At 35.3% G+C, this 14,803-nt stretch overlaps 1 long non-coding RNA gene across 2 annotated transcripts in view; it reads left to right on the plus strand.

The window, feature by feature from the left end:
- Positions 1–8,045: 8,045 nt before the first annotated feature.
- The window catches only part of LOC311618212, a 470,112-nt gene continuing 463,354 nt past the window's right edge, over positions 8,046–14,803 (plus strand). For both annotated transcript variants that reach the window (XR_014794273.1, XR_014794274.1), the window contains exon 1: positions 8,046–8,088. This is a non-coding gene — a long non-coding RNA (uncharacterized lncRNA). The remainder of the gene's footprint in view (positions 8,089–14,803) is intronic.

The following is a 14,803-nucleotide window of genomic DNA, read 5'->3' on the forward strand; positions in this document are numbered from 1 at the left end:
TGAACCAGTGTGATTCAGGCATTCACAATTGTATATCAGCCTCCTATTGTGGAAGTATTAAAAGTGATTTCAAACAATAGAAGGCAATCCCAGGAAAAAATTATCTAGGTGGATGTGTTGATTTTGATGTCACAATTGGGCATTGGGGTAACATCGCTCAGGAAAGTTCTGATAACTTTTATAAGAGCCATGATTGTCCTAGGATGATCAACTTCAATCACTTGGCTATCCAAATTTTGCTTTACCTTTCCTGGTTCCTCCATGTATATTTTTATGTCAGAACTCTTTTTCTCATTTTAATAAAATATATTTGCTTTGTGATTATCAGTAGATTACAACATGCTTGGTTATTACTATTTTGTGTTAATTGCATGCCTTGAATTCTCTATCAATATTATCTCACAATTACACTTGTCACAAAAGCACAGCTTTAAAAGCACAAAGAATTAATCTGGCAGAAATCGGTTTGGCTCAGTGGATAGAGCGTCGGCTTGCGGACTGAAAGGTCCCAGGTTCGATTCCAGTCAGGGGCATGTACCTTGGTTGCAGGCACATCCCCAGTAGGGGATGTGCAAGAGGCATCTGATCAATGATTCTCTCTCATCGATGCTTCTAACTCTCTCTTCCTCTCTGTAAAAAATTAATAAAATATATTTAAACAAAAAATAAAAAGAATTAATCTGTATATAAGTAATTCTTTTCTAGTGTGGTCTATGACTTTATCATCTTTATTTATAAAAAATGTATACATTGTACCTGCCAGGTTATCAAATATCTGGACAGAAAAAAATATTTGTTAAATGTCTTGGTAGAGAGAAAATTGCTTCAATTTTCTAATGAATGTTTCTATTTTCAAACTATCTATCACCATATTTGTTGGCCTTTAAGAGACATCAAATTCTTCTCTAACCTCTAGTCATTTCCCACCTCTAAAATATGAATCAAAATTAATAATTATTGTAGTCAGAATTTTATTGATGATAGCCATCACATAAGCGCTCACTGTGTGTTCTGACAGTGTTCTAAATGCATTACATATATGAACATATACGATCCTCACATCAATACTATTAAGTAAGTACTGTAACTGCTTCCATTTACAGATGAGATTACTTGAGCCACATCATAACACTAGTAAATGGTAGAGAACCTGAATTGAATCCAATGAACTAAACCCAAAGAAATTTGACTTGCTGCTCTAAACCCTATGTAATATTCATTTTATCCCACCACCCCATCATTGCCAAGGAAGAGGGTGTGGCTCCAGTTGGAGAAGTGGTCATTTAGCCATGTTTTTAGGAGTGGAATTTAAAAAAAAGATAAATATCATTGAGCACATGGGTAGAGACATTCATCTTTCTATTAATGGTGGATACTTTGAGTCCAAGTCAGAATTCCTGAATCCCTGACCACATAATAGCATATTAGTAGCACTTCAATACAATGATGACTTCTACAGTATTGACAATAACCAAATATATTTTAAAATTCAGGCAATCATGCAGAAAGCATAACTTATACCCATCTCTCAAAAAGAACAAAGTAAAAATATTCAGATTAACAATGAATTGGTACCTACATTTCACAGAAAGGTTCTAAACTTCATTCTGCTTATGTTGAATTCCTATGGACACAGAGCCACAATTTTTATCTTTATGATCTAGGGCTAAAACATTACAGAAAGAAGAATTACCTTTTATCTGATAAATATTACATGAAACTTATTAAGCAACAATTATCGATCAGGAACTATTTTGGACCCTGAAGGGCTGAGCAGGAGTCACCTGGTTCAAAAACAAAACAAAAACTGCACCCCCAACTTCAGGAATCGCAGACAGGCTAAATATGCAACATGGGATTTTTACATTTTAAACTTGTTATCAGGAATTTTATATCAATTCAAATGCAATAAGCACTGACAATCAGAACCCTTCTTAGGTCACTAATAATTTATATTAGTTTCTTATCCTCAGCCCAACTGCTTTGAGACCCTGGAGACATCCGTATAATGTAATCCCTCCTCTCAGTTCAGCATCTGAAGAGAACTACCTCTCTGGCGAGTAGAATTTCACACGGCCCTTCTACATGTGTGCTCAACTTCTCACTCACTGCCTCCAATGTGTCCTGACCCAGTTCTGACTGCCCCTTTTTCATTCATGTAGGTCATCGCTCTGCCTATTCTCATCCAGCCCAGCTTGAGCCATGACCGTTCCCAGTTGTGGGTGTGGACTTGCCCAGCACCTGTGCTACTCTGAACTCCATCCGACCCACTGTGGGCTGCCAGGCTCTATCCCTGGGCATGCTTCCTGCTGGGCAGACACCTGGCTCACCATTTGCTTGGCTTCTCCTATGCCCTGGCTGTTCTCCTCACACCCACCTCACCCTTCCTCTCCCACATCCCACCTCCCTGGGCTGTAAGAGCATACACATAAATCAGCATTTACTTGTTGACACTCATAAACATGTCACATAAAAATATTTCATTTTGTAAACCAGGAAACAAAATGAAATCAAAGTCATGTTTAAAGGGTAATACATTCTTACAGTCTTGATTCATTAAAGTTGAGGGATTTAATAAGAGATACGTTTTCTCTTTTATCTTTTTTTGAGATATTAAAACAAAGTTTTAGAACTAAATAAATGACATGTTATTCAGATCACCACAGGCTATGGAAAGGACACTGTGTAAAACCCAGTTAGTAAATCTCTGAACAGTCAATGAGCACACCAAGATGAGCAGTAAGCAGACCTCACAGCCTTTCCCAAGCAAATACAGTAATTAAAAACAAATTACTGTGTAGCCTGGATGTAGTGTTTTACTTGTACCCCCACCTGCCAACCAGCAGCTTAATTCATTCCAAGACTCTCTGGCCAAATAACTGCTTCCCCATTGGTCAACTTTTGCAAGAATCCAATCAGATTGGGCCTTTTGTTCTGAGAAGGAAGCTGATCTTCCGGGAGACTCCAGAGTGAGTCTCTCTCTGGGTCAATTCAGCCTCAGTCAGAGACTATTCTTTGTGCTTCGTTTCAAAGAGGCTGGAGATATTATTTCAACACCGGAATAGAATACCTGGTTTCTAACAAGAAAATAATACTATCTCCTATTTTTCCTACAGGTAATTGTAATTAGGAAAAAGAAAATCAGTCATTGGGTTTTGATTGCTTCATCAAAGACCCTTGGAAAAAATTAAAGAAAAATGCCTAATTTATTATCCTACATATGAATAAGTCCTTAAAATCAGGTCAAGTGAAATTTATTCTTTTATTTTATGATTGATTTTGCACATGTGTATCTGCACGTAGAAAGCTAGAATTAAAAGAGAAAAATCCACTTCTTAAATGTTATATTGTAGCTGAGGAAATTGAGACCAAGGTCATATAAAGGGGAAAGGAAGGCAAAGCGTGACAGACTTTCCACAACACATTACTCTGAGTGAATTTATGTTTATGTTTGTATTCAAAAATGTATAGATTTCAGGTGCATGAACATAGATACCTAAATAACTCCTCACATGCATTTTTATGTATGATCCTCACCTTCTCTATTTAGGAGAGTCAAATCACAAAGAACTTTATTAATAGAAGCACATCTCTTTTACATCACAAGAGAAATGAAACCCTAGCTATGTAGATGTAAGGTGTGTTTTCTTCTCTTTATAAATTTGAAACATTTAATCATCCATTCAGTGAGCACTTAATTTAACATTATCCATATGCAAGGAATGTAGACAGTGAATTTTATGAAAGACAAGTATTAGTAGACTTCAACTCCTGAGACAAAGGCAATTATCAGCAGCTCATTTCTAGCGCTGTGTTAAGCAGGATTCTGAAGGCCGTAACCAGTATAGCTCAGTTGGTTCAGCATCATCCCATGGACCAGGAGGTCACAGGTTCAGGTCCAGTCAGAACACATGCCTGGGTTGCAGGCTCAATCCCCAGTTAGGGGGTGTACAGAAGGCAGCAATTAACGTTTCTTTTTCTCATCAATATTTTTTTCTCCCTCTCTTCCTCTCCCTTCCTCTCTCTCTAAAACCAATAAAAAAAACATTTAAAAAAAAAGAAAGAAAATTCTGAAGAGCTATCTAAACACAGAGTGAAAGAGTACTTGTGTACTATTTTCACTGATCACAAGGAGCATAAGAAGGTAGTAAATGTGTTACTTAGATGACATTCCTATTGTAAGACTATTATTATTCTAGCTCTAATATTCTCTATAGATTCTATCTCCTATATTTCTGTTTAAATATTTTCCTGAAGTTGTATAAAAGGCATGATTGATGGTGGATAATTGCTTTGTTCCAACATGAAAATAAGAAATGAGAGAATAAATGGAGTTAGAGCAGAGGTAGTAGAAATGAAAGGCAATTAAAAACTACTAGTCTGTTTAATAAGGAAGTATTTCCTGAATCAGGGTTTTCTGGTTCGAGCTACAGACCATGCTAGAAACCATTGCTCTGCTGCTTATACTGCTGGGACAAAATATGAGGAACATTTCTGAAAGGTTCTTTATTATAAAACTTTGTGTTCCCTTTATGACTTGTAATAGTGATTTATTGGGAAAATTCACTCTCTCCTCAATGATAAATGCAGTTTAATCTTTAAGCTTATAATATTTTTTGAGTAACTTTATCAAATCAGTGAGTTTTCATCAAAATGAAATCGCAAGTATACATTAAATGTGTGTTTAAGCTGGAAAAGAAAGAAAATCAAAATGGTTCTATTATTTCCCTGTAGAAAGGCTTATGTAATCAGCACAAGTCTTTCAATGGTGGTTTCTTTAATCATTTGGTTGGTATAAAACCATAAGTGACATGCCCTCAAAATCATGAGCGGAAGCCAGGAAGTCAATGTTAAGTTCACTGTAAGAATATGATGAATTTGCACTATTGTCTGGTCTCATTATATTTTTTGTCACAAAAATGAGTTATCACAGAACTATAATGTCTAGTATGTTCTCCTTTGTAATACATTCTTATTCGCATGACAAGAATTACGACAAGAGGAGAAAATGGACAAAATTAATCCACCCTCATGACAGAAAATACTGCATCAAATTAACTTGTGACAGGCAAGTATTTTTGTGAAGGCATTTATTGATGGCATCTGTCTTATCAGTCTACCTACATCAGTTCTTTATGTGCTTCATCAAATATCTATCATGGGTAGAACATCTTCCGAAAATAGTTTTGATGTAAAGAAAAGAATCCAGGTCATTTTATACATGATCTTTGGGGAAAATCCTAACTAAATCAATAACTTGGATTTTACAGAACTTCTCTTGAACAAACTCCATCCAATGCTATCCCTTTTTTGAGAACTTTCTGCTTTTGGATTTGGCAGCAGAAATTTATTTTCAATTATATTTTAGGATAAAAACAGTGATAGAAACATTTAAAATCATTCATTCATTCCTTAAGGTACATTTGCTTTCTGCTTTGAATCTAAGTATTAACCAACATAGAACATTCTTAGGATAATAGATTTACTGCACAGCTTTTAAGAAAACCAAATGAGCTGAATGAGAAAATGCAGTGTAATCATTTTATGCAAGAGGGAAATAATGTTGAGGATCAATGACAATAGTTGAATATAATTCATACTTGCTCACATATGAATATAATTCTGACAAAGGTGTGAGGAATGCATGATGTAGAGATTTTCTTTTAAAAAAAACAAAACAAAACAACAACAAAAAAACAAAACAAAAACTGCAGCGATGTGTGAAGAAGCAGAAAAGCAACCAGCACAGACAAAAAGTTATCTTCAAAAAGTTACTTATTGGGAAGCATTTATCCCAGGAATTCCCCAAAATCTAGGCTCTGGCTCACCACACTGAAATTTAGAAGCTCATGTGTGCTTACTGTACAAGAAATTCTCTAAGACTTACGTGTCAAACACAGTTGTTGTTTTTGGCTGTATTGCTTAAAATGATCACTGTACTGAATAGTTCATATAATTTTTAATTATTTTTAAAAGTACCCAAAAACCTAAATGGAAAAAGTGTTTCTCTTATCATGGAAAAAAATCAATTACTATTCTTTTGTGTGGGGAAGTAATATCTCTAAGGAATTATGACAACTTCCACATCATGGCCCTATTAGCTCTCATTTGGATATGAATTTAAGTTAGATGATAAATGAGAAAAGACACCTTTGGAACTAATCAGATCCCCAGTGATTATGCAACTGCAGACACAGCAGAACACAAACTCCTTAAGCGGGGTCCTCATTTACTGATGCCTAAAATGTCTTTGCTGGTCTCCATTAGCCAGAAAATATAATTTAGTACGGTATTGTACGTTCATACCGGATTATATACCATTTGATTTTCTTCCAAGGTGAACACAGGCAGCATATATCTCAAGTGCCATTTCTGTAGGAAGGTGTGAAATAGGTATGACAAACTTATACAAACAGCAAAATTCAGATTTTTCAAGTTGTGGTTCAGGCTTGGTTTTAAATTATTCCAGTGTCATTGAAACACACAAATAAGATATCTACTCTTCCAGGTAGATGGCATTTACCATTTTAATTACCTGTTTCTTGTGGGAAACACACACTAATTACCTGACCTAAATTTAGAATGAAAGTTTGGGGGCTGGATTCATTATTCTGAGGACTCTTGTCTGTGCTTAAATGAAAAACTGTAATGAACTAGTCAAACCAAATTGAATTTAAGTGCTTTGGAAATTGCTTAATATTTTTAACCAGTAGAATCATCTATCTTCTAAAGAAACTGGCATATTCATTACAAACCATTTTCAAGATTGACTTATTACAGAAGCATATGCTATGTTAAAATAATTTAAGATTTCCTCTTGCATTTAAACAAAAGAACATCATGTGAATATGTGATTCACTTGTCCAACTCATTGTGTTGGTACATTCTGATAAGTTTAGCAATATTTCATCACCAACAATAATAAAGCAGGCCACAGAAATGATTTCAAATACAGTGAATGTAATAAAGCCCATTACTGCAATTTTTCATTGAGAAAACTAATTGCAGGTTAAAAAATTAGGTGGATGCCATTTAAAAAAAAAAACATATAGAAACACACACACACACATACACACACACACACACACACACACTCAAAAGCCTAATATAATGAAATACTATGTGTTTAAGGGGAAAACAAAATAATGTAACTAAATCCTTGAATTCTATATTTTTTATAGTTATGGAAATGTTGGTCTTCTTCAGCATTCTAACCTCTGCACAATGCATTCCTCAGCTAAGGAAATAATGTAAGATGCCACCATTATTTGTGATACTTCTATACTTTTAGATTTTGATAATCCTTTACATATCTTGAAACATTAGGGGCTATTCTGCCATTGGCAATTACTTTTTAGTAAAGTGTAAGTAAATTATTTTCACATTGCTATTGTTTCTAAAATTATTCAGTTTCATATTTTTGGGCAAAGATAATGAGTCATAGTCTATTCATTTTGGGATAACACATGTCAGCTAATAACTCTCCCTTCCCCCATACCCATTTGCTGCCTTGCAGACATATTTTTAAATTTGTCCTGAATCCAATTTCATGATTTGAGCTATAAGTGCTTGGCATCTTCTTTATATACCTCTGGACATAGCCTTTCCATATGTCTCCGATTATACTGGGACATTCTTAATGAAAAACCATTTTTTTTACTAGTTTCCATGTGAAATTCACTCAAGACTAGCTAGACTTAATAGGGTTGAGGTAAGGCATGATCTCTATCATTTCCCAATTCTACTTGGTCTTTCTCATCATCTCTAATCTCTCCCTCCTCCTCAGGAACAACAAGCAGAACTTCCCTCTTACCCAGCCCTGCAGCTCTACCCAGACCCCACATCTCAGCTTCCATCCTTAGCAATAATCAAATCATGTTACCAAATTTTTTTACATTCTCTTCTCTTAAGAGGAATCCCAATGAGATTTAATCCCATTACCTTTCTATCACCCTCGACTTCATGAACCCAAAGTATTTTCCTTAAATGTTTATTAAATGAACACTTTATTTAACATGTGGAAGCTTACACAAAGCTGCTCAGTTTGAAGAAAAAAAAAAAAAAAAAAAAAAAAAAAAAAAAAAAAAGGTCCTGATACCAATTCTTTGTTGTATTTGCTGGGAAACATAGGAAAAGCACACAGCTTTCCAGCTCAGAAATGAGAACAATAAAATGCAGTTGCATTGAGTCAGAAATTAGCTATGAAAGAGAAAGTGTGAGAATGATAGAGAAATAACAGTTCAAGTGAAGCAATAATTCTATCCACTATTTTACTCTGAAGTTACGCCCATCCATGCTAACCCTCTTGATGTACACTGGTTAAACCCGTGGGGAAAAATGGGTAAGTAATTCTACAGGTCTCTTGCCTTTGACAAGTAAAACATTGTTCAGATGGCCCAGCAAGCTGGTGTAATGATATCTTTGACACTCTCAAAAAGACATTGAGAAATTTATAGAGAATGACTGGAAAACACTGAATAGAAGAGAGTTGTTAGAACTGATAAAATATTTCTCCTAATGATGATTATAAGAGTCTAGTTTTTTTATTAAAATCTTTTTTTTTTAATTTGTTGAAGTGTCCGTGGCAGGGAAACAATAAATGATTTAATTTCTGAATTTGATCTCATTAAATTATATACAAAAACATCATATGCATAATACATATATTATTTGTGTGACTGAAGAATTTGTTATGTAATTTATTTAATTATATTGGCCCTAGTTCCATAAAATTTTATTTGTATACAAATGTCCAGGAGTACATCTAAAGAATTAGAGTTAGGAAAATACATAAGGTCTTTTAGTCTCATCCTTTCATTTCTAGCCAAAAAAACCTGAGATATAAAATAGCTGCAATTCACTACCCAAAGTGTGAATAATAATTTAAAATTCTTGATTGCTAGGCTAGAATATTCATGATTCTCTTTCATCTCTTCCATCAGTGATTCTCAACACTATCTGCATATTAGAATCAACTAGGGTGCATTTTTTTTTAAAATCATGCCCTAGTGTCACCCTAGAGATTCTAATTGAATTGGTCTAGGGTGGGTTCTGTCATCTATATTTGTTTGAAAGCTCACCAAGTGATTCTAACTATAACCAGTGTTAAGATCCCCTGGCACTTTGTTGTATGCAGGGCTGGGCCATTTACCCTAAACTCCATGGAACTGGAGGTAGGAAGCAGGAAGGAGAGAATACACATTGAGATGAAGTCTACCCTAGAGGCCCTTGGAGAGCTTACTCAAAGTCTGAGCTCTAATTTACTGTTTTTCAGATCATGTTCTCACTGAGCTCTATTTAAATATGTCACCACTAATATCAAATTCAGAAGACAATATTAAGCAATAGAATAGCATGTTCTGGATTTAGAGATTTACTTTTAGAATTATTTCTAAGTCTTTGACAGATATTAAAGATTATCTCTGCTAAAATCTGGCAAAAGAAAATATCTGATTAAGTACACAATCATATATTTATTCCCTTTAAATTTTGTATAGTAATATTTTGAAAGTTTTGCTTATCCTATATAATAAAAGGCTAATATGCAAATTGACTGGACAGCAGAACAACTGGTCACTATGACTTGCACTGACCACCAAGGGGCAGATGCTCAATGCAGGAGCTGCCCCCTAGTGGTTAGTGTACTCCCACAGGGGGAGCATCGCACAGCCAGAAGCCAAGCTCACAGCTGACAAGCTTGGTGATGGTGGCAGGAGCCTCTCTCGCCTCCATGGCAGCTTTGGGGATGTCTGACTGATGGTTTAGGCCCACAGACTGTGAGAGGGCTCCCAGACTGTGAGAGGATGCAGGCCAGGCTGAGGGACCCCCCAAATGTACAATTTTCATGCACTGGGCCTCTAGTTATCCAATAAGCATCATGAATTTCAGGTGTATTATCACCTAAACAAAGTGAGATCACTAATCTACTTAATAATTTCTTAATCTGTACCCCTTCTTGATTTCAGTTTCCAAATCTAGTAATCCAGTAGTCCTTTGGACTAAAACCATCTTGATAGTAGTAGGTAATATATATATATATATATATATATATATATATATATATATATATATATATATATATATATTGAATTGAATTCATTTTCAATAATCTATTAGATATTTTCAATTATTATTCATAATGTTCTCAGCTTTGTCTCATTCACTTCATCTTCTCTCTAAAAATCCTAGTTTAGCTAAGAGTTGAGAAATAGACTGGAGTGATTTGATAAGAAGAAAAGCAACTACCAAGCTCTGAAGTCAAGAGTGAAAAATGGCTGGTTTGGTCAGCAAAAGGCAGAAATTAAGTATAGTGCATGAAGGGAAAAGATGATGGGAAAGCTAAGATAGGAAGCAAAAAGGCAACCATCTAACCATCAGCCTACTGTCAAGATCAAAGTATATCCTGTGTCTCCTAGGGGTTTCTTATCTGATAAGATTTCATGTTAAGCATTATCCTGATCTTCTTCACAACCACTGAATTTGGTGATAAGGTTCCCAATCTATAACACCTGCCACATTACAATTCTTGAAATACCACTTAAAATTTCTTGTTCAAAAACTATATTTACCTTCTTTTGCTAGATAGCCTTTAAAGTTGTGCAATCCTATCGTGATTAACCTTTCATCCCTTTATTCTCACTGGTGAAGAAGAAGAAAAAAAAAAAAAAGGCCAAATACTTTGCCCAGGACTTAAACTTAAATCAGTCTAAACTATGTTCCTTTGGCATTCCTAGAGAACTTTACAGAGGAGTAATATTGTGGTTATGGTGGCATTTGCGCTGGACTTGGAATACATTGGATTTGGGAAAGAAGGGAGAGGGAAAAAATGAACTAAAAAGAATATTCATTTTGTCTTCCTAGCAACCTTGATATTTTAGGAACTATGTCCCTGCTCCACTCCCCAAAACAGGCCTATTATGAGATATTATCAGATATTATCAGATATGACCCTGCCATCCTGGCTATAGCTGAATGATCTAGGGATGGGCTGACCCAAAGTTGGACCAAACAGAGGCCTTTCCTAAGTTCTGAATGGTAAAATATATGTCCTCAAAAGTTCTTGCCATATAGGATTATTTTAATTATATTTAGTTGTCTCTATATCACATACTACTCACTTCTCCCAACACTAATAAACAAAGACACAAAAATGAGTGTTTGTAGATTAATTTTAATGCGATAATGAATTATCTCATTTTTTAAAAATTTAATGACTATCACTGAACTTGCTCAGAAAGCAAGTGTCAACACTACCCTGAATATATGGATATAAGCTATGCAGTTTCCATGTGGTAGCCAATAGTCATATGTGGCTGTTCAAATTTAAATAAAATTTCATTTCACAGGCACACTAACCACTTTCAAATGCTTAATTGTGACATGTGGCTTGTGGCCACTGTGTCATACCACACGGTACAGCCTATTTTCATCATAAAAAAATGCTATTTTGAACAGTACTGGTTTACATATCAATTCTTTAGAATGATCTAGCAACTGGAAGGCTCAATAAAGTGCTTTTAAATCTTGTGCAATAAACAAGCAGCCTCCTCTAGGTTATGGGGGATATAGGGAAAGAGATATTTAAAGGGAAATTGGGCTATGGGGAGAAAACTATAAAAAGAACAGTAAGATTGACACTAAAATAAGCTAAACAAGACCTAGACAAGTTTAATGCTAGTTTGATAATATTTCAGTAGTGCTTTCAAATTTCCTATAGATTTTTCCTCAGCTAGTCTTTTCAGAGAAATCTTCAGAAAGAAATAAAAGCATCTGGATAGAGTGTCATAAGAGGCTTGAACTGAAAGTTGGATCCAACAATGAACAATCATTTCCTCTCCCCAGTGTCTAAACAAAACAAAGCCCAATACAGCACACAAGGCAGCAAGCATCCAGGTATGGGATGGTAGGGGGGCGGGCTGTGGAACCATACCAGCCAGGCACTTAGAGTAAGTATACCCTTAAGGCATCACAGCGTACCAACTGGACATTTTCTCTCTGCCCTTAAAACAGTTGTTTTCCTACAAACAGAAAATTTCCCCAGATTCTGTGAGATCTGGAACATATATCAGAGATAGAAACTATAAACACTTAAATAACCATTATTTGCTTCTCCTCTTTATTTCCTCCCTGTCTTGTCACTCATGCTTCTCTATGTGGTGTAACTGGGATTCAAGCATTACAAGGAGCCAAAGCCTTCCTTTATAGCACAGGGGTTTAAAATAAAACCTCTCAGATAAATAGAAACTACATACACATTGACAATTACTGCTCTCCCCAGAAACTATGCCTTTAGTTTTGCTTATCCTCGACTTTTCAACATGACAGTCCAACCAAGGGCTTGCAACATCATCATGTATTTGATTAAAGATGCAGCCCCTTTATAGCACATTTCCAGTAAGATAATATATTCAGTAGCATGATTTCTAGACACTAAATTTTCCACAGTATGACTTATAGCTGGCTCATCAGCCACAAAAGCTGAATAATAATCAAAGTTAACGTTCATATTTCTAAAAGGAAGGTGCTGGTGTTTCCGATCTTAATTCCTCAGCTGACGTTGCTTAAAGAGGTGCTAATATCCCACTTTTTACAGTGCCATCAATATTGCAAATAAATGCACAGTACAATGAAAATATTTATGTGTGGGGCCATCCAGAAAGATATAGTTAGGAAAAAATATGGTAAAGTGTAAGTAACCTTGACAAATTAGGCTTCATTGAAATACTTCCCAGGCCATGCCCAGAAACATAAATAATCCACAGAGTCCAGCACCAAATACAAATGAATAGCATTGGTGATTAATCCATCCGGCTTTTTTTTTTTTTTTTTTTTGTCCAGAGTATTATTCTTCCATAATGAAACTCATTGCGAACCAGTTTGTGTGCTCCTCTGTGCCATGTGCCATTACCTACAAGTCATGAAATGTCTAATATATGCAACTAACCATGCCTAAAGATGGGGTGTTTGCAAGCAGTCCGAAAGGCTGTGGCAATACTAAGTCATCTTCAGATCATATATGACAAACTGATATTTGGAAAGTTAAGGCCACCAGAGAACTCAATACAGACTGACAAATCCATTAGTAAATATGACAAATGTTCCTTAACTAAGGGTGGAAATTATTAAATTGGTAAAAAATTAAATTTTATTTAAAAGTTATGCAGGAGACAGCCAATCAATGATTCTCTCTCATCATTGATCTTTCTATATCTTTATTCCTTCTACTTCCTCTTTCTCTCTAAAATCAATATATTATTTTTAAAGTGTATAGATCTACAAATTATCTAGGGAAATCCAAAAATTGAGTTTAAATGAGAAATTTAAAACTAATTTCTTAAAATCTACAGAATAATTGAAAGAATATTCTTTCTTTCTTATTGCAACTGCTGATTCTCATGCCTTGAATTTTTTCTGAATTTCCTAAGACACATATGAGAGGATATTAAATTCACATGACAGGGATTTCTATTTATATAAGGAAAGGATGTACCATTAAAGGCAGATCTTTAATATATTCATATTATAACTATGATACAATGCAGATCATGCTAAGTGCTATGAGAAAATTATAAGTGATCACAAAAGATTTCATGGAAGGAGATTTGAGTCAATCCTTAGTAATAGATAACTTATCAACAAGGAGAGATGGCCGAAACCAGTTTGGCTCAGTGGATAGAGCATTGGTCTGCGGACTGAGGGGGTCTTGGGTTCAATTCCTGTCAAGGGCATGAACATTGACTGTGGGCACATCCCTAGTGGGGAGTGTGCAGGAGGCAGCTGGTTGATGTCTCTCATCAATGTTTCTAGCTTTCTATCCCTCTCCCTTCCTCTCTGTAAAAAATCAATCAAATATATTTTTTTAAAAAAAGGAGAGATGATGAGGAAAGGCAAAAAAAAGGAAGGAAAGGAAAATCTAGAAGAGAAACTGCATTAGTAGATGCAGTTAGGGATTAAAAAAAAATCAAATGTATTTGAAGAATTGTAATTGTACAGAACAAGGGTAAAGTAAGCTAGAAAGCTGGGTACAGTCACACCATAGAAGGCCTTAGAGGACCAGTTGAGTAATTTTGCAAATGCTCAGTGAGCATGTTGTAGAACCTTTAAGAATTTTAAAGGTCAGTTATTATAAATTCATCCACTTTTTATGCACCCAGATTTTTCAAACGCATTATCAGTAATGGAAAGTCCATAGAATAATTCTCTAAAGTATGCCAGAGTACTGATATTTTTGGTCAAACTTTAATCAACAAAAGAAGGTTGTGATTAACTAAAATAATCTTACCTGCTGGAATGAGTGATGATTGCAGTTCCAGCAAATACACAAAATAACGTGAAAATTCTTTTACTAAGCAAAGGAGAAAAACCTACACTTAAATCTGAGGAGGGAAAAGCATTGCCCTATGGCTACTGGGCATATTTGTCACAAACACTAAACATTTATGGACCCCAAATGCCTAGCATTGTTTTTCCAAGTCCCCAACGTCCAATGTTTTTCCTGCAGTGTAACATATGTAAGCTGCTTAAATCAGCTTCTGACATCACTTCAACTTCTAACTGGAGGCTATGTGAGGCTTAGCAGATGGCAAAACCCATCCAGTTCTCTAAGTGTGTGTTCAGCAGAAGGTGCTCGTATGTTCTCTTGGACCCAATCGGGCTGAAATCTTCCCTTGGAGAAAAATACATGGTGCTCAGTTTTATGGTGATGAGTCCAAACTCCAGCTACTTGAACTATGTCTTGCTTTTTTTTTTTTCTTTGAGAAAGAGTAAGAGAATAATCACAGTGGCTTACCTGCCTCTTAACACA

Source organism: Pipistrellus hanaki (genome assembly GCF_964339955.1).
Source record: "Pipistrellus hanaki genome assembly, chromosome: 2".
NCBI lineage: Eukaryota > Metazoa > Chordata > Mammalia > Chiroptera > Vespertilionidae > Pipistrellus > Pipistrellus hanaki.